The sequence below is a fragment of the Rhinatrema bivittatum genome, chromosome 3, assembly GCF_901001135.1.
Source record: "Rhinatrema bivittatum chromosome 3, aRhiBiv1.1, whole genome shotgun sequence".
Taxonomy (NCBI): Eukaryota; Metazoa; Chordata; class Amphibia; order Gymnophiona; family Rhinatrematidae; genus Rhinatrema; species Rhinatrema bivittatum.
In genome coordinates, this window is record NC_042617.1 from 509941556 (window position 1) to 509962218 (window position 20663).

The window sequence follows — 20663 nt, forward strand, 5'->3', positions numbered from 1 at the left end:
TGTACTCATGTTTTTAGGCATTAATGCATTCTAGAGGAATGGGGGAGGGGGGTTTCTCAGGATATGTTCTTTGTATGTGTATCCTTCTTTGGTGTTATGGTGTTAGCTTTAAAATTCTAAAAAATAGTTTGAAAAAAAAACCCTGCCTTGTCAAACTGACAATGAAGTAGAGGAGATATTAGACACCAATGGACGGGATGCAAGGGTCAATTACCTAGACATTCCTAAATGTGGTGCTGGTGAATGGATGAGAGACTGTGGAGGAGAGTGATATTCATAAAACAGAAAAGGAAACATAAAAGACTAAAACCAACAAACCAACCTAAGATCTTTACAGCAAAATACATTCTGCCAAATTCGAGAAGCCTCAGCTTCTACACAAAATGCCAGCCTAAAGAGGAAGGTTTTTGTGTCTTTTTTTGAAAGTGGGGGCAGATGTCATTGTTCTCAAATTTTCCAGAAAGCGTATACCATAATGCTGGACCCACTACTGAAAAAGCCCATTCCCTAGTTTCATCAAGATATACCAAACATAATAGAATTGCAACAGACCAGCACACCATAGTGACCAAAACGGCAAATAAACCCGTAAAATAGCATTTATCCATTGTGTAGTATTATACAACAATTTGTGTACTAGTGTCAGGATCTTATATTTAATCCACCACTCCTCTGGCAGCCAGTGTAATGATTTCAAAACTGGAGTGATGTGGTCCCAGAGAGAAATACCTAATGCCCTGTTTTGAACCATCTAAAGCGCTCTATTTGAATTCGCTGGAATCCCTATCAAAAGAGAATTACAATAATCTAGTCCTATAAAGACAAGAGTTTGCAAAACAGATCTAAAATCATGGGGCGCAAGGAGCAGCTTTAGCATGCGCAGCATCCTTAATTTAAAAAAGGATGGTCTTACTAAGGCCTTGTTCTGAGTCTTCTTAGATAATGTGGAATCCAGTATTATTCCCAGATTTCATATTGAAGAGGATACTTGGATGATATAGCCCTCAAAGTTGAACAATGTACTGCTAGCTGAAAGCATATTCAGAACAAAGATCTCTGTCTCTTTTCAAATTAAGAGCTAGACAATTTTGGGTTAACCGTGCTCTGATAGAAGAAAAGCAGACAGCCAGCCAGTTGGTTGTTTTAGCTCAAGTGGATGACTTGGTGATGAAAAGCTGTATGTCACTGTATGTCATGTGCCGTCCCTTGCAGGATTCCTGATTTGATGGCTGCCATTTGGAGTAAGCAGTGCTTATTGAAACACTGATTACCTTCAAAAGAAATCTTAAGATGAAGAGATATTGAATCAGACACAAACACCTAAAAAGTTCCTTTCAGTACAATCTGTTAGAAATGAAGAAAACCATTTGATACCTGCCCCAGAAATCTCCACCTCAGCTAATCAGTTTAATATGGCATGACAAAGTGTCAAACACAGATTAAGTGTTCGATAAAACCATTACATATATTATCTCTCTATAAGAACCACATCGCATTGAACCTAAAACCAAACTGAAATTGTTCTAAAAGATCACATGCTGTTCCAAAAAAATCGAGTTGGTTCAGAACAACTTCAAGAATTTTAATGAGGAAAGCGACAGTAGATATCAGATGATCAGCACTAAGCTATGTGCATGTATGCATACATACAGAGATCACAAAACCTGATTACATGGCAAAACAGTGTACAAGAAATCCTGATATTCTTTGCATTATACTCGCTTGACTCGCACAAATTTGAACTCTGTTTATAAAAAGCATGACAAAAGAAAATTTTTGTGCACATAGCGTTTCAAAAATGGAAAAGAGTATTGATGGTCAGAGAAGGGAAGACTAGAATTTTTTAAGAGCAACTGGAGGAAAGGAATAGGTCAAGGCAGTGGCCATGCAGGTGAGAAGACGTGGAAGGGCATAGTTGGAGATCAAAAGAAGAAGTTAAAGTGAGGATCTTTGAGAAATAAGAGTCAGAGAGGTCATCGACAGAGGTTAAAGTCCCCAAGAATGAGGGAAGAGGAAAATGGATCAAGAAAAAATGAAAGCAAGAATTTGAAAGGGATCAATGAACGTCAGCTGTCTGGAGAGGTAGTAAGATGCATAAGCTGATAGAGTGGACTAAGAATGAAGAAAAGGAATGGGACTGAGGTAGGAACAGGTGTTGAAACCTACAGGAGGGGGGAGAATAGCAGCCCGATACCACCACTGCAGTCAACTGAGCAAGGTGCATAAGGGAAAAGAATCTCCATGACAGAGGGCAGAATCCTCAGGGGAAAACAAACCTTTTCGGGACCTGATAAGCAACTGGAAAGAGACTGAGGTGTCAGCAGCCGAAGCCCAAGGGACTCTACTACTAAGGATCCTGGGAAAAAGAGTTGATTACCTGTAACAGGTGTTCTCCAAGGACAGCAGGATTTTAGTCCTCACAAGAGGGTGATATCAGATGGAGCCCGGCATGGAAAACTTTTGTCAAAGTTTATAGAAAGTTTGATAGCACAATGAGCATGCCCAGAATGCCCCTATCCATGTGTCCACACGGGGTCCCCTCTTAAGTCTTATATCATAGAATTCACAAAAAATAAAACAAACCTAAAGAAACCCAACTCCGTGGGGTGGCGGGCAAATTTTGTGAGGACTAACCATCCTGCTGTCCTTGGAGAATGCTTGTTACAGGTAAGCAACTCTGCTTACTCCAAGGACAAGCAGAATGGCAGTCCTCACACATGAGTGAATACACAGCTACAGGCTGCTCCCAAACATAAGATGTGCAGCATTTAACAGGTACAAATGTGCACAACATCTAGTCCTGCTATAACACTGGAAGAAAGCCTGCACACAAACCAGGGACAAAGGTAGGAAGAGTTGGGTTTTATGGCTGAAAAAGATTGCGGAGTACTGACTGACCAAAATGACTGTCACATCAGCTGTCTTTATCCAAACAGTAATGGAAGACGAAGGTATGGAGAGAACTCCAGGTCGCCGCCCTGCAAATGTCATGTACAGGTACTGTACGCAACTGAGCTATCAAAGCAGACATGGCTCGAACCGAATGAGCTTTTTGACATGGTCCTCAAGATGCAGTCCCATTTGTGCATAGCAGAAAGAAATACAGTCTACTAGCCAGTCGGATAAGGCCTGTTTGGATACTGCGACTCCCAACCTGTTCATGTTAAAGGAGACAAAAAGTTGCGTGGATTGGCGGTGAAATGCTGTCCGGGCCAGATAAAAAGGAAGGGCCCTATTACAGTCGAGTGTGCAAGACACGCACACCCTGATTGAGATGGAACTCCGTGTTACGATCTCCTTCTCCAGAGGGGAGGAATTAGCAATCTGTTCTGCTTTCTTCCTGAAAGGGAGAGGAGTTAGCAATCTGTCATGATCTGCTCCTCCAGAAGGGAAGAGTTAGCTATCTGTAGTGCGTACCCCACCAGGAGGGCGGAGTTAGTAATCTGTTAGCGAACTACTGTTGGATGCTCCTGTAGGGGAAGGAGGTAGCAATCTGTTATGGATCAACTCCCCAGGGAAGAGGAGTTGGCAATCTGTTCAATGATACTCTTCTGAGGATAGGAGCTAACAATAGATATATTGTACTTCGCTAATGAGATAGCCATCTATCATGCCTCCGCTACGGAGTAGCAATCTGTTATATATAGGCTGCTGGCAAGTCCCATAGAAAGAGAAGTTAGCTATCTATATAATACTTCTGTAAGCGGTGTTAGTAGTCGGTAGTGGTTGGCTCCCACAGAGTGATAGTAGTGTAAGGAATGACCACTTGGAGGAAATGGTGAATCCCGGGCCGATGGCAGCACCCCCAGGAGGAGATCCTGAGAGGAACCACCGGCTAGGCTAGAATATGAAATAAACACAAATAGTTCTTTATTAGCTGAACCATCAGTGGTGGCAGTAGTGAGTCGATGTGTCCAGCAGGGCTAAAGTCGATGTGTCCGGCAGGGCTAAAGTCCTTCTGATACTGGAATATAATCTCTGGGTTGCAGAGCTGTAGAGAGAGACTAGAAGTAGTGAGTAGACAGGGTATACTGGATACAAGATGGTACACACAATAAAAGATGTCTGCAATGGTCTCTATGCCACAGAGAGTCTTCAGTACATTCAGGAACAGGAGCCGTAGGCGAGCACTGGTTCCTATAAACAGTCTGTAATAAGAACTCACAATAGCTGTATATGAAATGACTTCTAGAGTAGAAGAGAGTCTGTAGAGGATTCTAGGAACATGGGCCCTCGTGGAGCGAGTACCGGTTCCTATCTGCAATCTTGCCAATGTAACTCATGATCTCTGTACCTGCAATAACGTCTTGGACGGAAGGGAGTCTTCAGAGCTATAGGAATGTAGGCCCTCGTGAAGCAAGTACAGATTCCTATCTACAATAGAACTCGCTGTGTTCACGTCTGCGATCACTTCCAGGCAATAAGGAGTCTTCGAGTATTCAGGGACGTAGGCCCTCGAGGAGCGAGAACCGGATCCTGTCTTGACAATCTGAAATCAAGGAGAGAGAGCAGAGCCCCCGTGGAGCGGGAACTCCTGGTAAGTTTGAAAAGGCCGAGCAGTGGAGAAGGATTCCCCTCGCTGACTCGGATCGTTGTTGCAAGTATCGTGGACTGCTGAAGCAAGTCCTGTTGGAGTTCCTTGCTAACTCAGAGTTAGCAAACAAAGACCTTTTAAAATGAAAATGGATGACAGCACTATGGGGGGACGCCCCTGAGGTTCACGCCCTTGCTGGTACAAAGTCTGGAGCGTGTGCACCCTTACGTCATCAGGAACATGGCGGATCCGTAGCGTCAAGCCAGCCCAGGGACACCGGGACCAAGAGGAAGGGAAAAGCCGCGGCTGCATCTGTCCGTCAGAGCCGAATGGCGTCGCTCCCAAGATAGAGAGGGTGGAGCGCGGGTGAGAAGAGGCACAAACGCAACACTCCGTGACCACCTTCAGAAGGAACTTCGGATGCATACGCAAAATCACCTTATCATGGAAAAATTTTGTATAAGATGGGTATGATATCAAAGCCTGCAGTTCACTGATCCTGTGTGCTGAGGTGACCGCCACTAGGAAGATTACTTTCCAGGATAGGTATTTTAGGCCGCAAGACCTCAGGGGCTCAAACAGTGTCCTCATGAGATGAATCAAGACCACACTGTGGTCCCAAGAGACCGCTGGGGGTTATATTGGAGGCTTAAGATATAGCAAAACTCACATAAAACGTCCCAAAAGCGGGTAGGCAGAGATGGATGCGCCATTCATCCCCTGATGATATGCCCCTATGGCACTAAGGTGAACTCACGGAGGTGGTCATCAAGCTAGCCTCAGACAGGTGGAATAGGTAGTCCAAAAGTCTCGGTGTGGAGCATGAGAATGGGGCCATTCTGTTCTCACACCAAACCGAGAATAGTTTCCACTTGAGATTGAAAGATCTCTTTGTGGAAGGCTTCCTGGACTCCACCAGCACTCGAGACATGCCGTCCGAAAGGCACAAGGTCTGCAGGGTCACCTGGTCAACAATCACACCATAAGGGACAAGGCTTGGATGTTGGGGTGACAGACTGTCTTGATCCTGCGTGGTCAGGTCCAGAGCGGTCCCCAGCCGATCAAAGGACATGAGGCCAAATCCTGCAGGAGCAGGAATCATATGACTAGGCCAAAATCCTGTTGGAGTTTTTGGAGCGTCTTCAAGACTAGTGGTAGCAAGGGATAAGCATACAGAAGGATGGTGCCTCAGTAATGTGAAAAAGCATCCGAACCCAACCCTCCATTCATCCTGACCAGGGAGCAGAACTGATCCACTTTGTTGCCCAGGAAAGCAAACAGATCTATGTCCAGGGTTCCTCACAGGTGGAAGATGCGGTTCGCCACTTCCTGTTTCAGGGTCCATTTGTGGGGCAGGAAGCTCAGACTCAACAAATCCGTCAGGAAGTTGTCCATCCCTGGGAGGTACACGGCTTGGAGAAAAATGCCCTGTGAGCGCCCAGGACCAGATCTGTACCGCTTCTTGGCAGAGGGAGAATGAACCAGTCGCCCCCACTTGTTCAAGTATCATATTGCCACTTGATTTTCGGTTTGAACCAGAACTACCTTGTTGGCCAAGTGGTCCCAGAATGCCCATAGGGCGAACTAAACCACCTGGAGCTCCAGGATGTTGATCTGGAGAGGTTGCTCCTCAAGGACCAGTGGCCCTGGGTACTGAGGTCTGCAGCATGGGCCCACCCAACTCGAGTGAGAAGCATCCGTGGTGAGAACGATTCAAGGCTGAGCGACCTGGAAAGGCATCCCCCACTCCAGGTCTCCCATCACACGAGTGATAGCCGAAATGGTGTGGTGACTAAGATACGAGATTTGAAGGTCCTGGGTGGCCTGGCACCACGGACAGCACAATGTCCACTGCACTTTGCGCATTTGCAACCAAGCGAACGGAGTGACGTAGACCATCACTACATATGCCCCAATAGACGCAGGATCTGGTGTGCTGAGATATGATGGCTGCGAGAGATCATCCCCACCAGGGAAACTAGGTTCAGTACTCGTTCCCAGTGCAAGGCGGCCTTTTCTGGACCATATCAAATCTGTTCAGGTAGTTGATTAGAAATTCCAGGTGCTCCAGAGCACATATGGTGGAGTGCAGAGCATGCAATACTCCTTGTCTGGAGTCGCCCTTGATCAGCCAATCGTTGACGTTGGGGAAGACATATACTTGTTGTCTCCTCATATAAGCCTCCAGTACTGCTAGGTATTTTGTGAAGATGTGGGGTGCCGATGCGAGGCCGAAAGGCAGCACAAAATACAGACGCCCCACCAGGAAATGAAGGTACTTTCGATCCTCAGGAGAAATGGGAATATGGGCATGTGTCTGATATTGAGGAAGCAGAGGGATCAGAGTTCCCAACAAGACCATCTTGAATTTCTCTCAGACAAGAAAGCGGTTTAACATCCTTAGATCCAGTATGGGGCAAAGGCCTTTGGTTTTCTTGGGAATCAGGAAATATCTGGAGTAGATACCGTCGCCCTGCTGACTTGGTTTAACCACTCAAGCAATTAAGAGTTTGGAAAGCTCTAGCCAAAGTATTTACTGGTTCTCTGAACAGCTCCACCAGGGGCAAGGAGGAGATCTTGGAGGAGTCCTTTGGAAATGCCCTCTGTATCCCCAAACGATGGATAGGAGCCATTGGTCTGAGATGACTGACATCCACCAGACAGCAAAAAGCTGCAGGAGGGCCCCCAACTGGAGGGTTGGTGCCCTGGGGTTGGGATCGCCGACTCAAACTCCCTCACCTCTAGTCAAAACCCCATGGCGGAACTCTGTTGTGGGGCAAGAGTGGTCAACTGACACTTGGCTGTCTTGCTCTTGCCCTAGTTGGTGCCTGTTGAGTTCTTGCTCTGGACACCAGCAGATAATTCTGTAGCTAATAAAATGGGCATCTTGTATATTCCTGGGGGTGACTTATTATTATTGCTCGAGGACTGAGGATCCGAGGTGCTGACTGATAACTGCTGAAGAGTTTCATGATAGTCCTTCAGCTGCGCTACCACCTCTGATTTTGTCTCCAAAGAGATTCTCCCCAGTACACGGTAGGTCTGCCAAACGATCCTGTACTTAGGGTCGAAAGCGCGAAGCGAGGCCATTTGCCGAGCACCAATCCCAGCCGCTGCAACACTGTCACTGTTTCAAATACATCATAGGCAGAGCGAACTTTGTGTTTATCACATTCAAGGCCCTGTTGAATTATCTTCTGAAACTGTTGTGGGAGGAGTTCCACCATATCCTGGACTCCCCCCCCTCCCCAGAGGCTTCTAGAGTATTGACTCATATAGAGCTGATAGCAGGAGATTCTGGCTGCCAACATGGAACCCTGGAAGACTCTCCTTCCCAGAGCATCCAGGGCCCTGTGCTCACAACCTGGAGGAGCCGAAGCATGAGTACACAACCTCTTTGCTTTTTTTTTTTTTTAAGGTGGATTCCACCATCACTGACTAGTGCAGAAGTTGACGGCATTCAAATCCTGTGGTGGGTTGGACTAGATAAGACAGTCTTCCAGTTCACTGGAGGGATGGAGATGAGGTGTTCCCAGAGCCGGACAACCAATTCCTTGAATATGTCGTGCACTGGCACCACTGCCACTTCTATAGAAGCATCAACAAATTGCAGGACCTCCAACATTTTATGCTTGGAATCCTGCTCTGTTAAGAGATAGAAAAGCACCGATTCTGCCTTGGCCTTCACAAACCCAACAAAGGTCAAATCCTCTGGTAGGGACTTACGCCTCTCCTCCGGGGAGGAGGGTTTGCAAGGCAAGTCCTCAGAGTCCTCCGTTGAAGAAAAGGACACCTCCCCTTCCCAAGGATCATAGGGGGCATCATACTCACTCTGTGCACCTGGAGATACTTGAGGTGGAGCCTCCTGCGGGGATTAGTGCTGAGACCCTGATGGAATCTATGGCACCAGGGGTACCAGTGCAGGCAACGAAGGCACCAGTAGAACTGGGGGGATGCACCGGCACCGAAGGCCCTCACAGGCATCAGGAGCACCAAAGGAATTGGCAGCTCCAAAGGCATCGACCCAGTCAAGGAGGCTATTTTATTTTATTTTTTTTAATTCTTTATTTTAATTTTCTCATTAATTATAACAAGCAAAATACTTAATACAAAGTATCCAACATTATCAAGTAAAATCTTAAATTTTTACCCTTATAATCAAAGTACAGCAATATCTTAAAGAAAAATAGTAAACTGTTAGATAAAAAATCAATATGAGCGAAGGAAAAAAAGGTATATATGATAACATCATTTAGACAAGGCAACAAGAGATAACAACAGATTCTATTTCACTGCTCTCAAACATTTTCTGCACTTTGGGGGTGTGAGTTGAGGAATGCCTATAGTGCCACAACTTAAAAAAAACAACATACTTTTGATCTTTATACTACACCTCACATTTGCATGGATCTCTCAAAAGAAATCTGGCTCCCCTAGCAATGGTGCCAGATTTCAATTTGAGAAACTCCTGTCTCCTTATTTGTGTAGCCCTTGACAGATCTGGATAAATCCAGATCTGTTAGCCATGGTAATTTATCAATCTATTGCGTAGAAATAAACGCAAGATTGTGTCTTTTTCTTGAGAAAACATAAAGGAGACAAATAGAGTTTCTCTCGATGTTATCACTGTATCCAAAGTTGTTTCCAAAACATCAGATAAATCAATAGATTGCCCTGGCTGCTCTGCTCTTACAGTAGATTTTTTCAAAATATAGTAAATCTTTACCAGAGCAGGAATAGCCTGTTCTGGTATTTTTAATATATGTAGAAGATATTCTTTAAACATATCCTTAGGTGAGATCATTCTCACATATGGGAAATTCAATATTCTTATATTTGAGTATCTCAGATTATTTTCCATTAATTCTAATTTCTTCATATTTAAGGTCTCACTTTTAACTAAATTATACTGGACAGTTTCTATCTTATTCAATTGTTGTTCTTGCAATTCCAATTTATCCTGATGTACTATGGCTGTTCTTTCTACTTCTACTATTTTTTTCTGAACTTCTAAATGAGTATTAGTCAACTTTAATATTGCCGTCTCTAATGACTTAATTGCAGCCCAGATCACATCCATTGTTATCACTGATGGAGGGGGAATTAAACTTATACTCTCTTCAGGTTTTCCCCTCTCACCTCCCCCTGCATCAATGTTTCCCATCCCCAGTCCTTCAAGTGGTTTCATTTTAGAAGATTCTACAACGCCAGATTCTTGTAGGACTAATGGAGGGGAAGGGACATTGGGAGCTCCGGGGCTTAACGAGATGGCTTCGACCAAAGAAGCAGACTCTCGCTCTAAGTCCACTTCTAATGCGGCCCTGTCCACTGGGTTATCAGTTGTTGTAGACAGAAAGGAGGATGGAATATGGGATTGAACTTGGCCCGATACAGGAGAGGATGTAAAAACCTCCCTTATACGAGCCTTCCTTTTAGTATGCGGCATTCCAATTGTACATCCAGGAACAGCCCACTTCTCCTGTGTATTATTTCTGGTTATTCCTTAAGTCCAACAGTTTGCTAGTGGGGGCCAAGAGAGAGAGATTAATCCAAATGTACTCACGTTTGTTGGCTTCCAAGGATAAATACAGTTCAAGAAAAAGTTAATCATATGTGTACTTGGAGAAAACTAAGCCGTGCGCCCCTTTGGCGTGTGCGGCTTCGGCAGCGCGCCGGCGTCGTCTGCGCGCCGCAGGGGGGGGCCGGTTTTAGCCTTACCGGTCCCTCCCCTCGATGACGTCAGCGGCGCGACAGCGGAAGGAAACAGAAGTGACCACGCAAGCAGGCCTCTCAAGTGAAGGTAATAGTCAGCTGAATGTCCAAGGTAGGAGCCGGGATGCCTTCTCCCCTCTCAACCAGCTCCTCTCTCTCTCTCTCGACCCCCAAGGAGGCTATTTTAGACAAAAGATCTTCATTCAAGGACAGGAAGAAGGATCCAACAGAAGAAAAAAGGAAAAATCATAAGCGTTCGCAAGTTAAATGTAAGACACTGATAAGACAGGCTAAGAGAGAATTTGAAAAAAAGTTGGTCGTAGAGGCAAAGATTCGCAGTAAACACTTTTTAAAATATATCCGATGCAGAAAGCCTGCAAGGGAGTCAATTGGATCGTTGGATGATTGAGGAGTTAAAGGGGCACTTAGAGAAGATAAGGTCATCGCAGAAAGATTAAACGATTTCTTTGATTTGGTGTTTACTGAAGAGGATATTGGGGAGATACCCATTCCGGAGAAGGTTTCCATGGGTAATGATTCAGATGGACTGAACCAAATCACGGTGAACCTAGAAGATGTAGCAGGCCTGATGGACAAATTGAAGAGTAGTAAATCACCTAGACCGGATGGTGTACACCCCAGGGTTCTGAAGGAATCTAAAAAATGAAATTTCAGATCTATTAGTAAAAATTTGTAACCTATCATTAAAATCATCCATTCTACCTGAAGACTGGAGGGTGGCTAATGTAACCCTAATGTGTAAAAAGGGCTCCAGGGGCAATCCAGGAAACTACAGACCAGTTAGCCTGACTTCAGTGCCAGGAAAAATAGTGGAAAGTGTTCTAAATATTAAAATCACAGAACATATAGAAAGAAATGGTTTAATGGAACAAAGTCAGCATGGCTTTACCCAAGGCAAGTCTTGCCTCACAAATCTGCTTCACTTTTTTAAAGGGGTTAATAAACATGTAGATAAAGGTGAACCGGTAGATGTAGTGTATTTGGATTTTCAGAAGGCATCTGACAAAGTTCCTCATGAGAGGCTTCTAGGAAAAGTAAAAAGAGTTGGGATAGGTGGCGTTCTCCTTTCCTGGATTACAAGCTGGCTAAAAGACAGGAAACAGAGAGTAGGATTAAATAGACAATTTTCTCAGTGGAGGGGAGTGGGCAGAGGAGTGCTTCAGGGATCTGTACAAGGACCCGTACTTTTCAACATATTTATAAATGATCTGGAAAGGAATACGATGAGTGAGGTAATCAAATTTGCAGACGATACAAAATTATTCAGGGTGGTTAAATCACAAGCAGATTGTGATAAATTGCAGGAAGACCTTGTGAGACTGGAAGATTGGGCATCCAAATGACAGATGAAATTTAATGTGGATAATGCAAGGTGATGCATATAGGGAAAAATAACCCATGCTATAGTTACACAATGCTAGGTTCCATATTAGGAGCTACCACCCAAGAAAGATCAAGGCGTCATAGTGGATAACACATTGAAATAGACGGTTGAGTGTGCTGCGGCAGTGAAAAAAGCAAACAATGTTGGGGATTGTTAGAAAGGGAATGGTGAATAAAATGGAAAATGTCATAATGCCTCTATATCGCTCCATGGTGAGACCACACCTTGAATACTGTGTACAATTCTGGTCGCTGCATCTCAAAAAAGATATAGTTGTGATGGAGAAGGTACAGAGAAGAGCGACCAAAATGATGAAGGGGATGGAACATCTCCCCTATAAGGAAAGACTAAAGAGGTTAGGACTTTTCAGCTTGGAGACGAGATGGCCGAGGGGGGAAATGATAGAGGTGTTTAAAATTATGAGAGGTCTAGAACAGGTAAATGTGAATCAGTTATTTACTCTTTCGGATAATAGAAGGACTAGGGGGCACTCCATGAAGTTAGTATGTGGCACATTTAAAACTAATAGGAGAAAGTTCTTTTTCATTCAACGCACAATTAAACTCGAATTTGTTGCCAGGGGATGTGGTTAGTGCAGTTAGTACAGCTGTATTTAAAAAATGATTGGATAAGTTCTTGGAGGAGAAGTCCATTACCTGCTGTTAATTACGTTGATTTAGAAAATAGCCACTGCTATTACTAGCAATGGTAGCATGGAATAGACTTAATTTTTGAGTACTTGCCAGGTTCTTATGGCCTGGATTGGCCACTGTTGGAAACAGGATGCTGGGCTTGATGGACCCTTGGTCTGACCCAGTATGGCATGTTCTTATGTTCTTAAATTGCAGTGGCTTTGGAGGAATAGCCTGGAAACAAGCATTTACAAATTAGCTTGTTCTATACATAGACTATATAATTTAATAAATTAGATTTTATATCTATATATGATAATTAGATCACATTTTTATATTTTGGGTTCTCTCTTTTTATGGTTTATATACTTTTATGGAAACACTGAGTAGGATAAATACTCTGTTCCCACTGAGTATTTTAGGTATATCTATATACTGTATATCTATATATTTATGTGTGTGTATGATTCAATTAAAAACAAAATTGTGTGCAACCCATAGCACAGGTATATTGAAACATTTACGTCATAAGCAGCTGTAAGGTTTTCATATAAAAATGTTTACTAATATTTCTGTGATATACAATTAATCCAGGAACATCTGAGCATAAGCTAAACACTTAACTACCAGAATTATTTTTAAAAGGTTAGACATTCCCAGTAAGTCTCCCAATAGTGTCTGAATGCTGAATTATATGGAAAATATTTGTTCCTTCAAATCAATTTTGAATTTGACAAAAAAATTGCATTTATTTACACTTACTGTGTTTTAAGCTATGCCAAATTTGAATCTGAAATGCAAATTTAGGCCATTCTGAAAGAGTTCATGACTTACCTTTTCATTGCATTTTATTCTTCACAGAAATTTATACGGTTTGTACGTATGGACCATTGTCAGTCATCACTGTAAAAGAGATGGTCATTAAGTGCATCACAAACATGACATTAAAGATAAGAAAATATATTTAAAACATCAGTAAGTCAGCCTTTTCAAAATATTTAACTGTTTCTTTGCTATATTGTTTCTTATTCTGGTCTTCAATACATTTACAAAAACTGAAAGAAACGTTGTATACTATATATTAAACTAACACTTCTAGTTTTAAAACGTACCTTCTGATTCCATTCTTCCAAGCCATACTTTACAAGCATTGTGATGCCTGTATACGACTTTAGGATCTTCAAATCTACAGCATAGCTCATGCAGCTTAATAATTTTGGGATTAGGTAAGCAGAAAGAATTTGCTTAATTGCAAACAGGGTTCACCATAGATAGCAAGATGAATTAGTCGTTCCGCATTAGTGATATCATCAAATGGTACAGACATTAGTCCAGCTCTCAGAGCTCAAATATTTTAATTAACATGCTGGTAGTTTCTGCCCATGCATGCTGTCATGAGAGCCCAGTGTCCTCCAGCTAGGTAGATGAATCTACAAGTAGGCAGGTATTAAGAATGGCTAATACATCCTGTCTAGAGAATCAAGTTTCCAGGTAAGTAAGCTTACTTTCTCAGTCAACAAGCAGGCATGAACTAAACATGAGGAGTCCCAAGCTTGAGTGGAAGCACTTATATAAAAGACAATGCAGCAGACTACTGGTTGAACAGAATGCATAGAACTGCTTGTCCAAAGCTACTATTTCCTTGGGACATGCTGTCCAGAAAGCAGTGGGATGTGAAGGTGTGACGAGATAAAGCAGCATCTTTGCAAATGCCTTCAATGGACGTGGCCCTTGGGGAAAAGTCAAGATTGCAGCATAAAGTAGCCACAGAGTCCTGCTGTGCTATTTTTTTCCCTCTTACTTTGTTGAGATGCCTTCTAAAAGGAAAGGCAAAGTTTCCTACAAAACTCCACTTCCCAATGGCCAGCATACCATCATTGACTTTGTGGCCCCTGCTCCTGCTGGAGGGGTCACTAATCCTATTGTCGATTCTGAAGGGGGAACATATCTGAGTCCCCTGGATTGCTGACTATCGTCAGCAATTCAGAGCTGTTCTTCCACTGAGACAGTTGTGGATCAGACTGATGAGGTCATCAGCGGAGCTATGTTGGAAGGAGCTGGAAGCGGCAAGGTCTCTGAACTGAATGTTTAGACATCAATATGTAGAAGTTCTGACATGGCATCCATGGGCCAACTACAAACATTGGGCTCTGGAGGTTAGAGGCTTTTTGAAACTGGAGGTTTATCATCTTTGGAACCAGTTCTGCCCTTGACAAATTTAGTTGTCTCAGTTTTTCCACATTGTCTAAACCGGCTATAGTAACCCTTGATTCTTTAAGGGATTTTATAACTAAATTTGCTCTCTTTCTCGGAGTGCTCTGCTAAGGCTAATGCTATTTCTGGAAGAATGGAAACCTTGACACTTGATCATGAAAAGCAATTGCAGAAACAGTCTGTGAGGGTTCGAATGCTTGAGAATGAAGTTAAAGCTATCCAAACTGTCAATGCCTTTTAGATCTCATTCTAGGCAAGAAGGGATTTGTGCAATCACAAAAGTTTTTATGAATTTGACTGCTTTTTTGGAATCTTCCATTCTTGAAATATCAGAGAGATCTACTTTTGGTTTCTTTTATTCATGAACAAGACTTAATTTTCATTATGAAATACTATTTTAAGAATATGACAATTTTCTGGGTCAAGTTGTAAGGATTTTTCCAGATCTTGCAAGAGCTCCTCAAGAAAGGATGAAAGGCTTTCTGGCTTTATACCAGAAAGTATGAATCATGGGAGCTTTTTTCCTGATGAGATAAATGTGTTAAAATCTTAATGCTGATTGTTATATTCTTGTGTGTCAGAACAGCCGAGAACCTTTTCATATTCTAGGAATATTGCTATGCCATTACCAGTCCATGTAGGTAAAAAATAGACAATCTTATTAGGTCCCCCAGCAAAAGTTGCTCTTCTGACAGGAAAACATGCTCTCTCTTGAAGCGAGTCTAACTAATCAAGCTCCCGTGAACTGAATTTTCTGAGTTGAAGCCAGGTTTGAATTAAGTTAACCAGGAAACCAAAGGATTAGAAGAGCCTATGGTATTCAAGGAATTCCAGAACTCCTGATGGGGTTGGACTTAGCATCAACCAATCATTCAGGTACAGGAACATGCAGATTCTCTTCTGACAAAGCTGTGCTGCCAGTACCAAAAAGCATTTTCTGAACACCCTCACAGACACAGAGAACAAAGTGGAGCATCACATATGGGTAGTGGGCATCCTTTACCACATATCTAAGTAACTTCCGATGGAGATGGAGAATGGGGGATGTATGTATAAGAGTCCTACAGATCCAGAGTACACATCCAATCTTTTGGATGACTAAAGAAAAATCATCTGGATAGAGTTCATCTGGACCTTCTGTCATATCAACAACTTGGTTAGGCTCTGCAAGTCCAACAAGTTCAGAATTTAGATAGCACAAAAGCTTGATTAATGTGAAATGCCAATACCACTTTAGGAAGGAACTTGGAGCGATTTCGTAGACCTCAACATCTTGGAGTATAATGAAATACCTGGAATAGGATCTATGATCACACTCCCAAGAGAAAGGTTTGACTGCCTTCTGAAGGAACCACTCCACTTCTAGTTGGGCAGACTGAGAAGGGTCCAAATTGAAGTCTAAGTCTTTTAGGTCAGAGGAGGGTGAAAGCAGCATAAGCAGTGGCCATACTTCACAAGTTTCAGGACCCTTGATTCTTTGGTAATACAGAGTCATTTAGGGAAGAAGAACTTAACCCCCAACCCCCCCCCCCCCCCCCGAAGGCAGCAGAGAGATGGGTCTCAAAATACAAACTGGTCCTGGCAGTAGGCTGAATCTGCTGCTAAACCTTTGTTTAGTAATTTTCTCTCTGTTGAACTCAGGCAGGTAGCTGCTGCTAATGAAAAGTAGAAGAGCCACAGTGATGCTGAAAAGAGCAGAAAGGGCATCTTTGAAAGAATGGACACCTGTAAGGAAAAAAAAACTGGTGGACAGGGGCAGGATGGCTCCCAGCAACAACTGATAGTGATTGCAAGGTGGATTAATGCTTTTAAATCAGAGCCACCATATCTTGAACTCTGTCACAAAATAAATTATCCGCGTACTGGGCACACCCACAGGACAATCATTTAAGTCCCTGGAGGGTACTAGCTCTCAGCCACACATGCTGTCAGGCACATATAAAAGTAGTGAAACTCCTGGCCACAATAATAAAGTTTCATAAGAGGAATGGATGAGATGCTTCTCATATTCCTCTGTGTCCTTCACTGTTCAGAGGAAGTCTGCATGATCTAGTTTTATCAAATTCAGAGGCTTTAGATTTTGCTTGCAATTGTGCAGATACAGCACCATGTATTTAAAAATGTATTAATCATTTATCAACATTTCTAGGCTGTTTACAGCAAAACTTTCATAATATAAGTAATAATACAGACATATCATTCCCAAAAAAATAAGTCACATACACTATTAAAAGAACAAGAAAAATAAACATTTCAATACATCAGTGGCGTAGTCACAGGCAAAGCCTGGGTGGGCCATGGTCCAACCACTTTGGGCTCAGGCCCACCAAATGAAGCCTGGCCACTGCCGACTCCATCGTCTCGGTGGCTGAAGAAGTATGGCCCCACTGAAGCAAGGCCGCCACGGAAGCCCATCCCAGTGGTGGCGAATAAGGACTGCTGGAGTAAAGCTGTGGCAGGAACCCATCCCTGCAGCGGTAGAAGAGGAGGTTTGGCGGTGAGGCCCAGTGAGTGCGTGTAAGAGAATGAGTTCCGAGTGTGGGTGTTTGCGAGTCAAAGAATGGGAGCCCGAGTGTGAGTGAGAGCTTGTATGTGTGGTAGAACATGTGAGTGAGAGCTTGTGTGTGTAAGGGAGTATATGTAAGAAAGCATAAGCCTTTGTGTGTGTGAGAGAGAAGGGAAGAATATAGGGGAGAGAGAAGAAAGAGAGAAGAGTGACCCTGGAGAAAGAATTAGGAAAAGTCTGACTAGGGAAAAGTGGAAAAAGATTGAAACCAACTAATTACAAAAAGAAAGATCAGACAACAAAGGTAAAAAAAACAATATTTTGAGATTTTAGCAAATGGAATAAGCCATCTTTGAGTATGTGCATTTTTTATAATTTTATATTTTTCTCTTTAGAGTCTGATTTCTCAGGCTATTTCGGTTTTCTTTACATGTTTTTATTTCTAAATTGTAGTCCCTTATTTTTGTATTAGGTAAGAGTCGGTCTGTGTTCTGCCTGTGTGTGACTGAGGTGCAATATTGCTGCTAGCCTATTCTTTGTAAGAATTTGAATAGTCTGGTTTCTTCTGTTATCCCAGTAGATGGTTTATTAATGTTCTAGAGCCTGGAGGAGTATTTGCATTGCTTATTGATAAAGTTGTTATTTGAGTTCTGAGAGTCAATGCTGTTATGTTATGGCAAGGTTCTAGGTGTCGTTCTTTTTCTTGCAAGGGTTTGTGCTACTTCATGAAATGTTTAGCAGTGGAGAAGGTTTTATTTTTTTCGCTTAGGTGATTCCACAATTTGAATATAGATTTTTTTCATGTGAACTGTTGTAGTTTTGCTCTGCACTCGTTCTTCCGATTGCTTTTTTTTTCTTTTTAATAATTGTCTTTATTATAATTTTATCAACAAACATAGAAACAGCATAAACAACAAGTAAAACAAATATGGCCATATACCCAGTGTATTCATGAAAGAAAGCAAATGTTGCTTACCTGGTGTAACAGGTGTTCTCACAGGACAGCAGGATGTTAGTCCTCACAAATGGGTGACATCATCAGGATGGAGCCCTGTACGGAAAACTTTTCTGTCAAAGTTTCAACAAGCTTTGACTGACACTGGCACACTGGGTGCACTGAGCATGCCCAGCCTGCAATTATCCCTGTGAGCCACAGGTGTCTCCCTCAGTCTCGTCTTATAGCTAAAAAGCGCAAGCGAAACTAAAATAAAAGTATACAGACCCAACTCCGCGGGGTGGCGGGCGGGTTTCGTGAGGACTAACATCCTGCTGTCCTGTGAGAACACCTGTTACACCAGGTAAGCAACATTTGCTTTCTCACAGGACAAGCAGGATGGTAGTCCTCACAAATGGGTGAGTACCGAGCTGAGGATGCCCGAGAATGCACCAGATACACCGCAGACACGCGAAAGCGTAATGACGGAGGTGGAAATGGGAACGGAGGGCATCCGCAACACCATAATGGGTTCGTGGAAGGATGTTGGGTAGTGAATTGAAAAAGGTAAGAGTAGTCGGACTGGCCAAACATGGAGCATGCCGGCTAGTCAATGTAAGCAATAATAGGCTGCAAAGGTATGGAGAGGACTCCAGGCTGCAGCCTGATAAAAAAGTACAAGCAGCAGTAACCAAAGGGAAGCTGTTAAGGCTAGGACGGAAACAACAGTATGTGGATACCCACAGTGTTGTAGTGAAGTGTCTGCTTGTTGGTAGCAAAGGAAATACAGACCACTTAGTCAGAAGGATTAGATCTGTGTGGTCACTGGAAGTCGCAGCTTGACTCTTGCATAGAGGAAAGTGTCAAGTGGAATTCACATGGAATGCAGTGCAATGTAGATAGAATGTAAGCGCAGCATTACTGTCCAGGAATGTGGAAAACCCACTCTCTCCCTAGGGCGAGAGAGAGAGGCTAGGAAAAATTGGCAGAGTATTTCCTGAGTAAAGAGAGATGCAACATCTACCTGAAAAGGATAGAAAGATGAATGCATAGAACCACTCAATGACGGAGGAACGAGTCAGGTGAGTATGGAAAGAGTGCATAACTCACGGACCCTGCTGGCAGGAATGACATTAAGAGGGAAAGAAGTTCCCTTGCCAAACTGTGGAAGAGAGGAATGGAAAGGCTCAAACGTAGAATGTATGAGACTTATAAGGAAAATATATATGTTCATTCCGTGATTAGAGAAATAGAGGTGGCTTGATCAGTGGATAATCCATGGTAAGCCGGCTCAGAGAGGTTTACCGTAAACGGGAACCCAACTCCCAAAACGATACACCTACTGAGAGAAAGGTGTAACTATGTGGAGGATGTCTGGAGAACAGAATCCGAGGGAGTAAGAAAAAATGGTGGAAAAGTAAAAGGAGTAATACCTCTCTTTTTTTTTTTTTTTTTTAGCGTCAGGAGGTAAAGCCTGCCATATTAAACGGCAAGATTTATGTTTAGAAGGTTTTGTGACGCTACCAGAACCTAAGAACATCAGTAAGTCTATGATTTGGGACTGACTGGTGAGAGAAGAAAAGGTTACTGATATGATGGATTGAGAAGTATGGGAAGCATACTGATCTCAGTCAGGGAGTGGGGAAAAGAATACTGAACCCCATCCCAGTTCAACATTAGAAAAAATGCTGGCTACGAGAGGCAGCAGAAGAGATATATTGAAGAGGCCTTTGATGGAAGAAAAGGCATCTAAGGGAACGCATAGGAAACATGTGTAGGGAGCAGAACCTGTGCATCGTATGGAATGATGCAGACGCAGAGGAAAGTTTAACTCAGCGTGAAAAGATTTTCCCTGTACACATGTAATTGAGACCATTCGAGAGGATAGAACCTACGTGGAGAAGGTCTGATAGAGCGTTCATTAAATCTCTTAGATATGAGGCCCAAGGAGGCATGAAGTGAACAAGGGCCAAGGTAGAGCTGCGCAGCTGTCTAGCAGAGCAGCTAAGAGGTAATGCGTGCTTATGAGTTGGAAAGCACATTGTCCCTATGCTGTCTGTCTGTATGCACAAAGAATTGTTGCAAAAGCAGTATTGGAAGGCATAAGGGCATAACTCATGGGTGCAACGTCCAGGAAGTTTATGAGAAACTATGCTGGAGTGCAATAGATGCATAATGGGTTGACAGCTTTCAGGAGAAACTTTATAACCCTAAGGAATTGCGAGCATGAGTCGAAGGAGACTAGGTCCTAGTTCGAACTGGGATAAGAATCAGGGACGAAAGCAATGAAACCACTTAGGTCCATTGAGTATAGAATGTCACTGAATATAACCCATAGCAGTTTTGAATTATGAGAAAAATGCATAGTGGGAAGAAACCCCATAGCCCAACCATGAAAAGTTGAAGGGCTGAGGTTATGGAAAATATGCACAGGGACATATACGAATGTATCAGAATGTCTGTGCGCATGCTGGACAAGAGGGTCTTAAGACTGTGGTGTCCAGAAGTGTTACAGAAGGGATTTATGGCAGTGACAGTAATCCCAGTTAGTAAATGTATAGTGAGTCATGAAAAAAGGCCCCCTTCTATGGAACTCCATCCCACCGGACCTTAGACAGGAGCCCAGCCTCCCAACCTTCAGGAAGAGACTTAAGACCTGGCTGTTTAAAAAAGCTTTCCCGGACACCGATTAATTCTATTCAGCCAGATTCTACCACTTCCACATG

The 20663-nt window shown here is 43.0% G+C and overlaps 1 protein-coding gene across 4 annotated transcripts in view; it reads right to left on the reverse strand.

Moving 5' to 3' along the window:
- Nucleotides 1-20663, reverse strand: part of LOC115088174 (serine/threonine-protein kinase PDIK1L-like) — a 292604-nt gene that overhangs the window by 94344 nt on the left and 177597 nt on the right. For 2 of the 4 annotated variants that reach the window (XR_003855717.1, XR_003855718.1), the window contains exon 4: nt 13118-13186. The exons of 1 other annotated variant lie outside the window; for it this stretch is intronic. The gene's annotated coding sequence lies outside the window, so the exon portion shown is untranslated. Of the gene's footprint in view, nt 1-12388; nt 12518-13117; nt 13187-20663 lie in introns of those variants that run through there. One more of the 4 variants, XR_003855719.1, reaches the window with a different exon arrangement.